General features: G+C 35.6%; 1 long non-coding RNA gene across 3 annotated transcripts; it reads left to right on the forward strand.

Annotated features, from left to right (window-relative positions):
* Window positions 1-9,653: 9,653 nt before the first annotated feature.
* On the forward strand, window positions 9,654-12,193 carry LOC105439208. 3 transcript variants are annotated; one of them, XR_004064312.1, is made up of 4 exons: window positions 9,654-9,836; window positions 10,679-10,772; window positions 11,308-11,429; window positions 12,078-12,193. It is a non-coding gene; the product is annotated as an uncharacterized LOC105439208 (long non-coding RNA). The 3 variants fall into 3 exon arrangements; XR_004064313.1 differs by having other exon boundaries at window positions 10,682-10,772; XR_004064311.1 differs by lacking the exon at window positions 9,654-9,836 and having other exon boundaries at window positions 10,442-10,772.
* The last annotated feature ends 2,155 nt before the right edge of the window (window positions 12,194-14,348 follow it).

The raw sequence follows: 14,348 nt of genomic DNA on the forward strand, positions 1-14,348 counted from the left end.
GATCCATTGCCGAAAATATTTTGGCACCTATCACCCCCCCCCCCACCCACGGATACAAATCGACACCCTTGGTAGCAGTAGCAGCAGTAGTACTAGCAGTATCAGTAGTAGTAGTAGTAGTAGTAGTAGAAGTAGTAGCAGTAGCAGTAGCAGCAGCAGTAGTAGTAGTAGTAGTAGTAGTAGTAGCAGTAGCAGCAGTAGTAGTAGTAGTAGTAGTAGTAGTAGTAGTAGTAGTAGTTGTAGTATACCATATCCTCCTGTTTCATAAAAGTGTAAAGATTGTAACTTCACATCAAACTTCATAATGACAGTGAGGATAAATGTGTTTTCAATTCCAGGGAAAAAGACAAGCTTTTCTCTGCCTCCACCCCAATTTTGTTTATATTAAAAAATATAAGATTTCAAACTTTGTCTTCAACCCTAATAGGGTTAAACTGAATCAAGACAATCAAACTATTGAATAGATAGAATGAGTCTTTCCTTTGGGAAGTGTTTACCAAAGTACCTGTGACATGTAAGCCTATATAATTATGCACTTGTAGATGTACATTGTACCTTGCGTATTACTTTACACAAATCAGAGCAATCCAATCACTTAAAATTACTTTGCAAACACGGCATTGCAAATAAAGAATTATGACCTCTGATACATACATTTTCTTTCCATCATGGTAATCAATATACATGTACTCTTGATGCATATTGGCTAGTGCTTCATGAAGGGCAATTTTGGAAAGCAGTGAATGTTTGCAGGTTCTGAGCTTTTATCAATGTAAAAGCTATATTTTTAGGCTGATGTGAGTTTTACCGTAAATAAATAAATTCCAACAAAAATTCAATGCCCACAAAATGAAGTGTTGTGAATTGTAGAACTACAACATATGGACACATTCATGACACTTTAACTTGCCAAATCACTGTACCCAGGCTGGGCAAGCAGGTTTTTGAGACATGGAATGTTGTAAAAGGTTGTTCAGTATCAACGTGTTAAAAGGGGACCTCTCTGCTCAATTTTCTGGCTGGGTTACCTTAAAATAGTATGTCGAAAAACATGTTGGCTATTTTTTCAAAAATGAAAAATAACTGTCCATAACAATCATAGACCCATTTTAGTGCAAAATATGCAATTTTTCCCCCACAATCCACAATATCTCCACTAACGTTTATTTATGTTGATGGCATTACAAAGAAGCACAAACATTAAGTCAGTTGGTTCTAATGTTTGTGTTTTCTTCAGGTCATGTTTTGTTGTGTTCGTGTATGATCCTATTAAACGTTTCCATGATTTTACCAAAATCTGGCACAAATGGATTTTGACATGACATTTTCAATACAATGCTGCTTTATAGTGAACCATGTATTTATTGATGGTATCAATTTATAATTTGAAACCATATATTCCTTCTATTTCATGCAAAGCAAGGAAGTATGTTAATGCAGCTCATAGTTTGTTCACAATAATCCTTTCATTTGGGGTTTCATTTTTTTTCTTTTTGGATGCGCTGTACATTGGCATAATTCTACAGAACAAATATGTAGGTCATGTGCTGCATGTCGTGCTGCATGTCGTGCTGCATGTCCACCTAGAGGTCAACTGCCAAATCCACCTCCAAATCCACCTCCAAATCCACCTCCAAATCCACCTCAAAATCCATCTAGAGGAGGTGGAGGTCAAGGGGAAGAAGATCATTCTAATGAAAATGGGTAAGAGAATGTCAGCTTTTTGTAATTTCTCATAAGATGACTGTTATTAAGTTACAACAAAAGTTAGTAAGGAAAAGTATTTTATATTTTAAAATGAAATTAAAATGAACGTTTATGAATTTGTGCCTGTTAGATTTTAAAGTGTACCATATTCACCTGAAGAAAAAAAAATTGTGTAAGCCTAGAATATATATATATATATTCTGCCCCCAAAATAATTTGCCTTGCATACTATACTTGTAGGAAAACATATAAGGAGTATGAAGAAAATAAAGGATAATACAAAACCCAGTTTGCAGAGCTGACACGGAACCGTTTATAATGTTAGTGCCTCCGTGTGTGTCTACTAGTCTACTCAACAAGACGTTTTACTGATTACTGAGAGTGTATTGAAACTGCAATTATCTCTTTGCAGAAGTGGTATTAAGAAGCTCATTATTATTTTAAATGTAGTATAGCGGCATGGAAGTGTGGAACCCCTAACAGCAAGAGTAAAACATATTTTGGTGATTGGTACACTTTAAATGGACTTGGGAACGTTGTTCAGATGAGAGAAAATGGAGCTAAGGTATATGACTTCAATGATAATCTGAAAGTTTGAGTGAAAACAGACCGTTATTAATGATAAAAATGGGGAAAAACTTATCTGATCGATTCCTGAATTCTCCCAACTATATTATTATGGTTTAATTATATCTTAGGTGAATGTAAATCATCACAAAGCAATGAATTGGCGCTACATGTATATACAATTCCAATACTTAAGTGTTGAAAGATTTGAAAAAAAAACTGTTTTATGTCTGAAAAGCACAGGATCCTATAAAACCTTTTTCAATTCTCTGAAACATATCTCTTCACCATTACATAAATAATCAGAATCATGAACCAAGTGCAATTTTCTTTTCTTTTCTTAAAGTGCATAGAGACATGCAATTTTGCCTATGTGTTATGCGCTATATAAAAATGTTTAATTATTATTAGTAGTATTATTATCTTCATGGAAAAGCGGTTTAGAAAACTCAAAAATTAGTTGGGAGAATTTATTGTTAGAGAGTGTTGCACACTTTCCAAAACTAGAAATATATCAAATGAATTTTATTGAGAAATAGCTTTGTGTCATAGGCATGTGTTATTTTCAATTTCTACATCCTATATGTAGAAAATGATAGACTGAAAAGGAGTATAAATTTAAAGTGTGTTCAGCTTTGGTATAGAAACATGATAATACAAATTACTACAGTAGACATATCAGAAATCATAATCAGTAATAGTGTCAAGTGGGCTTAATAATTCAGATCTAGATATCTTTTCTTTCTCTATGCTGCAGTGATGATGAGCCAGATGTACACGTAACTTTGTTGCATCGAGGAGACGTGCCTCAAGAAGAGGAAACTCAGAGAGATCAGACAACAAGTGTGTAGAGAGATCATGACAGGCTACTACTAATATCAAACGTTCACCTCCAGGAAATGGGGAGTTAAGATTATAGAGGTAACGTGAATACCGGTAAATTAGAGCTTGAATACTGAAATATTGCTGTTCACCCTTCCTTGAGCTATGGTTTGAATCTCTTTTCATGCTTTCTGTTATCTTCTTCATGAATATCTTTATTGCTTTGAAGAAGTTCATGTGTATGAAATGGAAAAGTAACTGATTGTCAAAAGATCTATGTGTTGTATTGGTTGGTGCATGTGCATGTAAATTATTCGGCCTTTTTATATTTATAAAATATTGTGGTATGGATCCTGATCAAATTTGTTGTGTATAAATGGTTAAATAGAACCGATGTTAAATGTTTTATAGATAAATCTACTTATTATATAATAATTCTATGCTAAAATACCATGCACTATTCTCAAAATGATTTTTGCAAATATTTACTGATTTCTTGCCTAAATTGGCATGTATCAATCTATGCATTTCATAGACATGGAAGCTATTGAATATTTGTCTTCAATTCATATTTTAGAGAGCAGAAATTATTTATAGCTCATTAGTCATGAATTAACTTTAAGAGAATAATATATTTTCTACATATAATGTAAATATATATAAATAAAAAAAAGGACGAAGACAGATGAATTCTATTTCTTATTCATGTTTGTTGAAAAAAAGTACATTGTATGTTTATAGATAATACAGAGTATAATAATTATTCATCACCCTTGTAAATTTGATGTGTTTTTCATAGCTCAAAAATGAAAGGTGGATTGTTTGAATTGGGGCCTTTGCTGAAAACTTTTAGATATAAGCTTTAATATGTCACATTCTCAATAAACATTGTGACAAATCAATTTTTTCAGATACTTATAAAATGACAAAATCTGGTAATTTGGTATAGGTATGAATAATGTACTTGTTAACTGTATGTATTTTAATATAGAGTGTGCTTACAAATCCATCCTAGCTGCTCATTGAATTAGTGATATGTACTAATAATCTTATTCGCTCAATTTCCTTTTTGCCAAAACGTGTTTTATTCACCTTGTATTTTATAAGCTGCCTGTAAATATTGCCGTGCAAAAATATAGGGAATTAATCTGTTATCGCTGTATTTAATCAACGATACTTATCAGTTGTACAAATACTACTGCCTGGAAGCACCACTTCAACATGTACAAAGTACATCATTATGATGCTTTGTTATATATCTTAAATACATAATTAATGCACTTTTTTTTATTGCAAATATATGCTTCGGACCAAATAATATTTCTTAGTTGAATTTTCAGAGAATTAGGTATTCAGATTTGTTATGTATGACAGAGGGGATATCAAACTCAAATATTTGTATATTATATTAAAATGACCCTCTATAATGTACACTGTATGTGCAGTTGCATGTTAAAGTCTAAGACTTACTTGAATGCATGCAAATCCAGCTATAAAAATAGTTTTTGTCAAGTGTATGCATCATATTTACATGTACACTGTCGCTCATAAAGTTGGAATATTTTAGTTTTACCACAATTTACGCAGCGGGGGCTAGGGAAGGGGGCAGTTTCCATAAATTAAAAAAAACAAAGAACATGCAATAAATTTTCAATAATTTATTGCATTTTACCCCGGTTCCCAACATAAACAAATTCTCTGTGTACCCATGCCTTGAGCCTTAATGCATGGCCGTCCAGAGGAATTGTTTATGTTGGGGACCGGGGTAAACTGCAATCAATTATTGAAAATTTATTGCATTTAATTTTTTTATTTTTTTATTTATGGAAACTCCAACTTTCCAACTTTATGAGCGACAGTGTAAAAACTTCTCTCCAGTTAATGTCTAGTAAAGAACAAAGAAATGCTTGCATGAGAGGGGGTTTCTGTTCTTAGGGCATGTATAACATCCTTAAATCCATTCAGAGATTGATTTAATTTCTTGTTTGCAAACATTCAGTTCTTATACATGTAACATGTGATCTTTTAATCCCCAGAAGTTCTCTTCCTTACAATTATGATGCACCTGAAGCTATACATATTTGGTATAACATGAAGATATTTCTTGCTTTGATTTAGTCAAAAAAAAAAAAATCATAATTGCAAATTTAGTAGTTGTCATTATAAGTAGACAGTTGATATGCAAAACGTAAATTTACTATGCCTATATGAACAGTTGTCAAACAGTGAATTCAACATCACTATTTGATAGAAGTTGAAATAAGATTGGACCAAAGTCAGCTAGTATTATCGGATGTCATGGTCTTGTTATTGTGTAGGCCTACATGTAGGTATGACATTTTTAAGGTGAAGTGAGGATTTCAGCTCATGTACAGTTTTGGTAACAAAGAGGAAATTGAAAAGAAACGTGTTGAATGTATAGTCTCATGTCCCTCTTCTTATATCAAATGATTTATGGTCGAGATCATTTGGTATTCTATGTATGATTTCCGGTGAATTGCAGTGTAAATATCTGCAACAAATGTTATATAACAGCTATATACACTCCCCTATGTTAGAACCCCTTCCATTTCGAGTGCACCTGTTACATTTATCCCAGTGCTTCCCTTAGAGACAGGATGCATGTAGACTTTAGGGTAGACACAGGTTACCCATTGTTAGAATTTACATCTCAGGATTGTAAATAATCATTTTCTACCTCTCATCATTTTAAGATTTCTCTTGAGGAGTAAGAGATTTACTACGTCCCAAGTATTACTAGTATCTTGCTTTTATTCATCTAAAATCAAAGAAATTCAACTAAAACTTTTGAAGGCTTCCCAAAACTGTATATGATGTTCAAGATTGTTATTTTTAATCCATTGGCATGTGATCATTTCATGCACATTGATCATTACAAAACAATTGATTGCAACACGGGTGTACTTTTTTCTTGGTTTCAAATTTTTGAAAGTTGACTTGAGAATACCTGTGTGCTTATTTCTATTTTCTGTGCGACTATAATGATCATCAGGTGATCCACATGTTACAAATACTTGATGTAGAGATAAATATTGACACAATGGGAAGGCTCCGATGAGAGAGAGGGCGCGGCGGTGTTTAGTAGAATCTATCAATGGCCTTCCTGAATGTTCTAGTATAGATGTTGCAGTCACGGATCTGTCACTCAGATAGTTCCACTAGTGAATTTAAGTATATTATGTACTCAGGATTTTTTTACTGGGGGGGGGGGGGGGGGGGTTGGAGGGGGTTGGTGGTCAGAAAAAGTAACAATTGTTCTGCTGGAAATCAAATTCATAAAGATGAACCATTCAGAAACAACGATCAACTACTTGAAATATGATTTCTTTAACAAAAAATTGTTGTTGTAAAAGACATAAGGTAGGTTATACAAACTTCTGCCAAAGAATATACACATGTATCTTTCGGGAGATTGGAGAGATTGCAATCGTGAAATAAAATGACACTATTCAGATTCTGGAGGAGTCACCTAACTGCCTTGATTAACTTGATAGCTCACAAGTCTTTCACCATCTCATCATTCCAGCCTTATTTGTGTGTGACTCATGAAATAACATGCGATTTGGGTCAAACTTCTGCAATAATGTAGATGAAATGCTGAAAATACTTGTTTGTCAACTCAATAATATGTGTGCAGTGAAGAGTCAGATTTTATTTTATGATAGATATTGTGAGTACTTACTGAAAGTGTCTGAAAAGGAAATTTTCTATGTTTTATATCTCGAAGATAAAGAATACACTGTTTATATACATGTACAGTACTGATGGATAAATGGTGTGTGATGTATATTAATAAGTTTTAAGGAATATTTTTTCTTCTCAGTTTTCAATTATCATTATTATATACTTTATTAAAGATTGAGTTCAGAAATATCATTTAATATGGATTTGTTCAATAAGAGGTTGAATTTTGTCCTTTTTATCTGGCATCAAATGCTGCATTTTTGAAAATCTATAATCATGTGTGGATGTAGTTGTAATCAAATACTAAGGATTATAAATGTCTTTCTTGGGATTTATATGGAGATAAAGATAATTGGCGACATTCAACATGTTCATGATTTTGTTTTTGTGTATGTTTTTTTTTTCTTCATTAATTGGGCCTGTGTTATTTGTTTCGCAAAATGAATCACCACGCAGTGAATTGAATTCAAAAGAGTTTTAAAATGTTAAATTTTTAAAAATCATGCTGTACAAGAATGTACGTGTAGTCACATCAAAGTGATACTTGTAATTGATATATTCCGCATATGGAGTATGCATGCGTTTACAGGTGACTCATGAATTAATAAAAGTGTAAACGATATGAATAGTATCATTGTTTACAATCTTTTCTGTATTGTATATTCTTGCATCTTTCCAAGTTCTTTGTTGTCTGTCTTTATAAAAAAAATATTATTATTACAATTATGTTTATATTTTGATGATGGTGAAAGTTCCAAATTTATTTTCTATCTGATGGATCTGAATTCTTTGCAACATGAGGGAGACATTCTGTAACATACTGGTCCAGAATACCAAGTTATGATGAAAGTCTCTTCGTATATGAGATGGGGTAAAATGTGGGGGAGGGGAATCGAAATAGAGAGGAGGTGGGGGAGAGATAGATATATATATATAGAGAGGGAAAGAAGTGGAGTGTAAGCAAGAGAGAGAGGGGAAAGCAGTGTGGGGGAGGGGGGTGAGCGAGAGCAATAGAAAAAGGGCTAGTCGAACACTAGTTCTGTACCCAAGTTGATTTTACTTTTTATTCAATACAGAAATTGTCTAGATCTTAGAATATGAAAATAAATCTGGTCGATTTATGTAAAAGCCTATCACCGATCTTTCTCTGTTCCATCCTATGTTGATGCTGTTGATATATATTTTTTAAATTTGTAATTGACCTATACAGCTGTACTTTGGTACTCTATACAGACCCCTAGCTGTTAATTCGCTACTCTCTTTCTTCTTCTATCACTTCATGTTCACCGTTATTATTGTTCTGTATAGTCTTCGTCTAATCTCCTTCCTTGGTAACATTTTGTCTCTGTTACTTTCTGGTACACGTATCTCATTGTACTGTGTTTTGTCTTCCTTGACAATTGAAAGACAATGGCCCGAATTCACAAAGCAAGGTTTGAGCTCAGACCAAGGTTTGACCTCAAACCTCCTTTTGTTTCGCCAAACCTCCTTTTGTTATTTACAAACCTGGTTTAGGAACTTGTATTTTAATCTTTAGTGTCCATATGCGTACGTTTATGGCGCGCCATATGCCCAATAACCCCGAAAAACCTTGTTTATCGCCGATAAACAAGGTTTATCGAGCGAAAAACAAGGTTTATCGAGCGATAAACCTTGTTTATCGTGAGAAACTCTGTATATCGACTGATAAACACAGTTTCCCTCGATAAACAAGGTTTATCGACGATAAACAAGGTTTATCGATAAACAAGGGTTATCGAAAAACAAGGTTTATCGAAAAACACGGTTATTCGTATTTCGTCAGGAGAGGGCGCTTTTTAAAGTTGCACCCAGCTCAGAGCACTGCTCCGCACGTGCGCTTTACACCGTATAATATACCAACACCGTAACACTTGCTCGCGCTCATGACCACGATCGACATTTTCTGGGTGGAGGTACATGTATGGCGAAGTATTCTTAATTCCAGGCTTTTTCCCCAATTTTTGAAATGTATTATCTCTCTCTAGCCCTCTCTCTCTTTCAAACTTTCTAGGTTTTCCCCTTCTCTTATCTCTCTCTCACTCTCCCCCATTCTTTCTCTCACTCTCTCTTTCTCCTACCCTCTCAATATAACCCTTCTGTCTCTCCCTCTCTTTCTTCTAATTCTCTCTTTCCCGTTCTCTTTCCTTTTTCTTTCTCTGCACTCCCTCTCTGCCTACTCCCCTTTTATCTATTTCCCCCGGTATGAGAAATAGGGTAGAGATAGATGGTTGGAGAGAGAGGAGAGATACAATCAGAAAAAGGACAGATAGGGTAGAGTTGGATAGATGGAGATAGAGGACAGATAGAGGGGAGATAGAGGAGAGATAGATCAGGAATAGATGGATGGAGATAGATTGAGAGATAGAGGAGAGTTAGGGTAGAGATAGAGGAGAGATGAATGAGAAATAAAGGAGAGATAGAGCAGGGATAGATAGATGGAGATAAAGGAGATATAGAGCAGGGTAGATGGATGGAGAGAGAGAGATAGGAGAGATAAAGGAGAGAGGGGAGAGATGAATGAGAGATAGAGGAGAGATAGAGCAGGGATAGATAGATGGAGATAAAGGAGATATAGAGCAGGGTAGATGGATGGAGAGAGAGGAGAGATAAAGGAGAGATAGAGGAGAGATAGAGATATCGATCTATCCCCGCTCTATCTCTCCTCTATCTCTCCTTTATATATAATCGTCACCGTTTTCACGAAGTGGCCTCGTGGCCAAAATCGTTGAAATTTTAAATTTCGAGTTTTGACCGTTTTTGAGCAATGTATATAAATGTCTACAACTTCAGTAATTTTCAAAGTCTAATCTTACTTAATTACGTCACACGTGACGTCACGAAAGGTATCACAAGCGGTACAACTGGCAAACACCGTTTTCACGAAGTGCGCTAGTGGTCTCTTACGCGCAAATGTAGTCTGCTATTGATAATCGTACACGAACCGGCTCCGCGAAGCCTTTGTCACAGATGCCGGTGCTTCTGGCGGAATTGTTAGAGGAATCTGACCGCCCTAGGTAATTATTTTCACTTATTTTAAAACAATGTAATGCATCGTTCAATAATATCGTCTGTAGCAGTATAAACAAACTCATATTCTGAACGGATATCAAGTTACGAAATGGCGAGATAGGTCATTACGGTCCCACGCACTGTTTTCTGCGTGAGTTGTATTGTCGGTCTACTACTACTACTAGTATGCAGATCTAGTAGTACGTAGTACTCGCCTACTACTACTAGTAGTAGTAGTACTACTAGTACTATCAACAGAGTGCTACTAAGTATTAAGTAACACAGTATCTTAGATAAGCTTGAACATGTATAAGTGCAGGAGCAGTTACATGCAGTAACAACAATGTCACGAGTCACAAGGCGAATTCGCTGAAGAGTGAAGCCAAGGCCAGGGCAGGGGAGATATCATTAATAATAATTTTACATTAACTATGTTAACTGATTAAGCAGTACCAGCCCAAGCCTCCAAGGCAAGGCCCAATTAGCCAAGGGCACATTTTGGTTAAAATTCAATGTCAATGTTGATATGACAATGCCAAATCATAAAATGGCAATTGCGACGTAGGAGTTGAGTCTAGATCTAGAACTACGTTAGTACTTAAGTACTCCTAGTACTAGATTGAAATATTAAATGACCCCCTCGTAAGCTCTTTCCATGTTCATGTTATAAATACGAGACTGAGACTTGAATAGTAAAGCCAGGTATGCTTGCATGAATAAACAATTTTGTGCTTGCTAATAATTTAAAGGGAAATCCAACCATGAGAATTGAGATGAAGTGGCTTAATTTCAGCAAATGCAGAAAAATTAAGCAAATACCTTTCATGTTTCTTCCCGGTTTTACCAGTAGAATAGCCGGCTGAGAGGACCATCACTAGCACTCCCAGTGGCTGATGTCTAAGTAGGAGTTTGACGTGGAGAGCTTTTAGCATGTTGTTGAGGTACTAATGGATGGGAGGGGGGGGGGGGGGGGGTCAACCTAGCATAAGCTGGAGCGGCTTCTTATACACTCGGCTTTATGCTCATAAACGCATGCCTGCTCTTAATTAATTTGCTTTAAAGACAAAGATAAAGCTGATGGTATGGGAAGACGTCCACTACAAATTCCTCCCTCTTTATTGTGCATGATAATTTCATTTTGCCACCAAAGTTGTGGTTGAGCTACTTAAGGTGTACCTTTTGCCTTGGACTTAGAGGATGACGGGCTTTTTGTTTTGTTGGGGGGGGGGGGGGTTGCTTATAATAATAGTACTAGTGGCTTCTGGTATAGCGCACATGTCCGTCACGTTGTGAGAGGGGGGGGGGGGGGAGTTAGCACTAATTTGGGTTGTTTCATCCCATGTTTGCAAGACTGAGACTTAATTATTCAAGGTCTTCTTAATTGCTTTAGATAAGGGATATCCAACCGTGAGATGAAGTGGCTTGTTTGAACAAATGCAAAAAAATTAAACAAATATTTTTCATATTTTTTCATAGTTTACCAGTAGAATAGACAGCTGGGATATGCAAGAGATGAGGGACCACTAGCACCCCCAGTGGTTGATGTCCATGTAGGAGTTTGTGCAGCTGATGTGGAGAGCTTTTAGCAAATTGACGAGGTATGTGTGGTAAGGAAATTAGCTCCAAAAGAAAAGTTATAGATTGGGAGTTGGGCTGGCGAGGGGGAGGGGGTCAATCTTTAGCAAACAAATGAACTATTTTCATTTACATAACAATGATCCATGGACAAAACTATGCTGGGAAATAATTTTCTAATGTGCGCAAAGTGGTGGGGGTGCTAGGAGGGCCCTCCAAAGATGACGGGTTCCCAAACACTCAATTTTTTTCATAAACGCATGACTGATCTTGCTTTGAAAGGTTTTAGGCAGTTGATGGTATTGTAAGGCATCAAACACAAGTTCCTCGCTCTTTAATGTGCGTGACAGACATTCATTTTGCCAACATGTCATGTTTGAGCTACTGATGGTGTATCAACTTACAAGATGACAGGCTTCATCTTATATTTTGTATTTTTCTTATTGTCTTTTTTTCATAGGGGGAAGGGGGTGAAGAAGGAGAGTTAACACTAATTTGTGTTGTTTCATCACAGAAAAAATAAAATAATATGCATTAACCTGATGCCTGTAATTTTTTGAAGAGATGCGATTTAAAAATCATATCATCCCAGTATAGCTTCCTGTACGAGCTGTGTTGGGGGTTTTCTGCATCCATCATGAGTTATCAAATATATTCTCCTTTTAACCCAGCATCTTCACCCTCTGCCCTTGAACTGATTACGTTTCCAATACCACGGTTTGGAGGTCAGACCAAACAACTGACAGACCGACCGACTGAATAGCTAAGTCCCCTCAGTGATCAAAGGTAAGTTTTAACCTAATTTGTTACATTTTATATTGTTTATATATGAAATATTTTTATAATTTTGACTGGCTTTAATGGGAATATGAAACTATATTGCCCAAATATAATCATATTAGCCGGGTCGAAGACGAGGGCAATATGGTTATGTTGAGGGCAATATTGTCTCATATCAACCAAAATGTGAGCCAGTCGATGTTATTATTATCAATTATCCTCTTCTTATATTTCAAGTATCACTTATACATTTATCATGTACAAGTACCCAGATGTGAAACGTATGGTAATATGCTCTTATATTTCCCGCTGCTACATCACGCGTGTCTATGTGAGATAATTAAATAATAATGAATGATATTATACGCTTGACTAACTTTGAATATTGATCCTTATTGAGTGGTCTTTCTGAAAGTTGATATAATAAAGTTTCTTTCAATCTGGCAGACAAGTACATGCAAGTACATTCATTATTACTTACTGGGTTTATAACATTCATCACACATTTGCTGATAACCTGCAGATTTTATATCTTCTTTAGATATGAACATATCAATTCAATGATTGACAACAAACCCAGTAATACATATGGAACCCTATCATATCATCTTCAGTGGTTGATAAATACTGTATAGATGTCCTCTACATTTTTCATTGAAATGGAATACAATAGTACCATACAGACCATGGAGTATGCTGTCACAATTTTTTTAAACAATATACCAATCCTCCCAACCTAAAAGTGTTGAACACAGGTAAGCCATTCATATTTGTAAAATAGGAGTTATACCACTCTGATTTCCTACCAGGAATTTAGTGCCACAATGTCACAAATTGCATTCTAAGTGAATAAATGGTGCAACAGTATTTATAAAACAATTGCAAATCTGCTTTTCTACTCGGTGCATGCTTTGCTTTTTTTCTGTTAAAAGTAGACCTTAAATTCATATTCTGATTTTCATTTATAGTTACTGTATATTTCGAAATATCAATTTAGGACAGAGTAAAACCACTTTTTATTTAATACCTGTTTCTAGGTTTCATTCCTGTTTTATGAAATAAAATTACTGTCTTCTCTACTTATCATTGAACCGAGTTATTTAAATGGATGACACTAGACAAGCGGTTTGAGTTAAGTCGCGTTATGATGATATATAAATGCGTTCATAACTTAGCACCTTCTTACCTTCAGGTAGGCTTAATCAATCCTAATGGTGTACATGAGCATTATACAAGGCAAATAGACAGTGGATGTTTACGTGTGCCTAGATTTCACACTGATTGTTATAAGTGTAGCCCAATTGTTTCTTCCATATTTGAATGGAATAAGCTAGATAATTCGTTGAGATCGGCTTCCTCTGTCAATTCATTTAAGAGATTGTTTAAACAAAGTTGTAATTTGTGAATGGCTCAGCCGTACATACACTACGTGCATGTTCTGTAATATTTACATGACTTATTCACATAATTGCGACTTAATTAATATTTTCCTATTGACATTACTGCTTACTAGGTTAATGATATATGTTTATTTTGCAAACGAGTATTATTTTTGTAACTGTTCTGTATAAATGTTATAAACGATGTAAATATGTTCATTCAGGGCCCCATGGAAGACCACTACTTGCTGGTGAATGGGCTACCCTGTCAAAAGATCAGAAATAAATAAATAAATAAATAAATAACTTGATTGTAACAATCTTTTGTCAATTACCTCTTAGGATGGACAAAAATACAGAAGATATTGTTAGGTGGGATCGTGATGGAGAGATCAATTGTGGCAAGAAACGAGATCTTCGATATAACGGAAGGCTTAGGGTGGGTTCAAGAGTTACTATGAGCTAGATGGATGTGGACTGGACGGGGACTGCAACGCTGACAGGAGACTCTGACTCCGAATGTGCCTCCATTTAGAGGTTTTGTGTTCTAGTGGATAAGTAGTTGGACTGTGGATCACAGGATCCATGGTTCAAGTCCCGCCATAGCAGTAATGTCTTTTGGCAAGATATTAATCTACATTTGCCACTCTGCTGGGAGCACCGAAAGCGGCTGCCTAGCAGAGCCAGGGTAATAGTTGGAGCGCCTTGAGCATATTGTTATTATTATTTTGACAGTGACAACCTCCCTCCTTCCTCACTAAGAACAGCACAGACTAAGGTCAT

The sequence above is a fragment of the Strongylocentrotus purpuratus genome, unplaced genomic scaffold (assembly GCF_000002235.5).
Source record: "Strongylocentrotus purpuratus isolate Spur 01 unplaced genomic scaffold, Spur_5.0 spur5_scaffold_16, whole genome shotgun sequence".
Classification (NCBI taxonomy): Eukaryota; Metazoa; Echinodermata; class Echinoidea; order Camarodonta; family Strongylocentrotidae; genus Strongylocentrotus; species Strongylocentrotus purpuratus.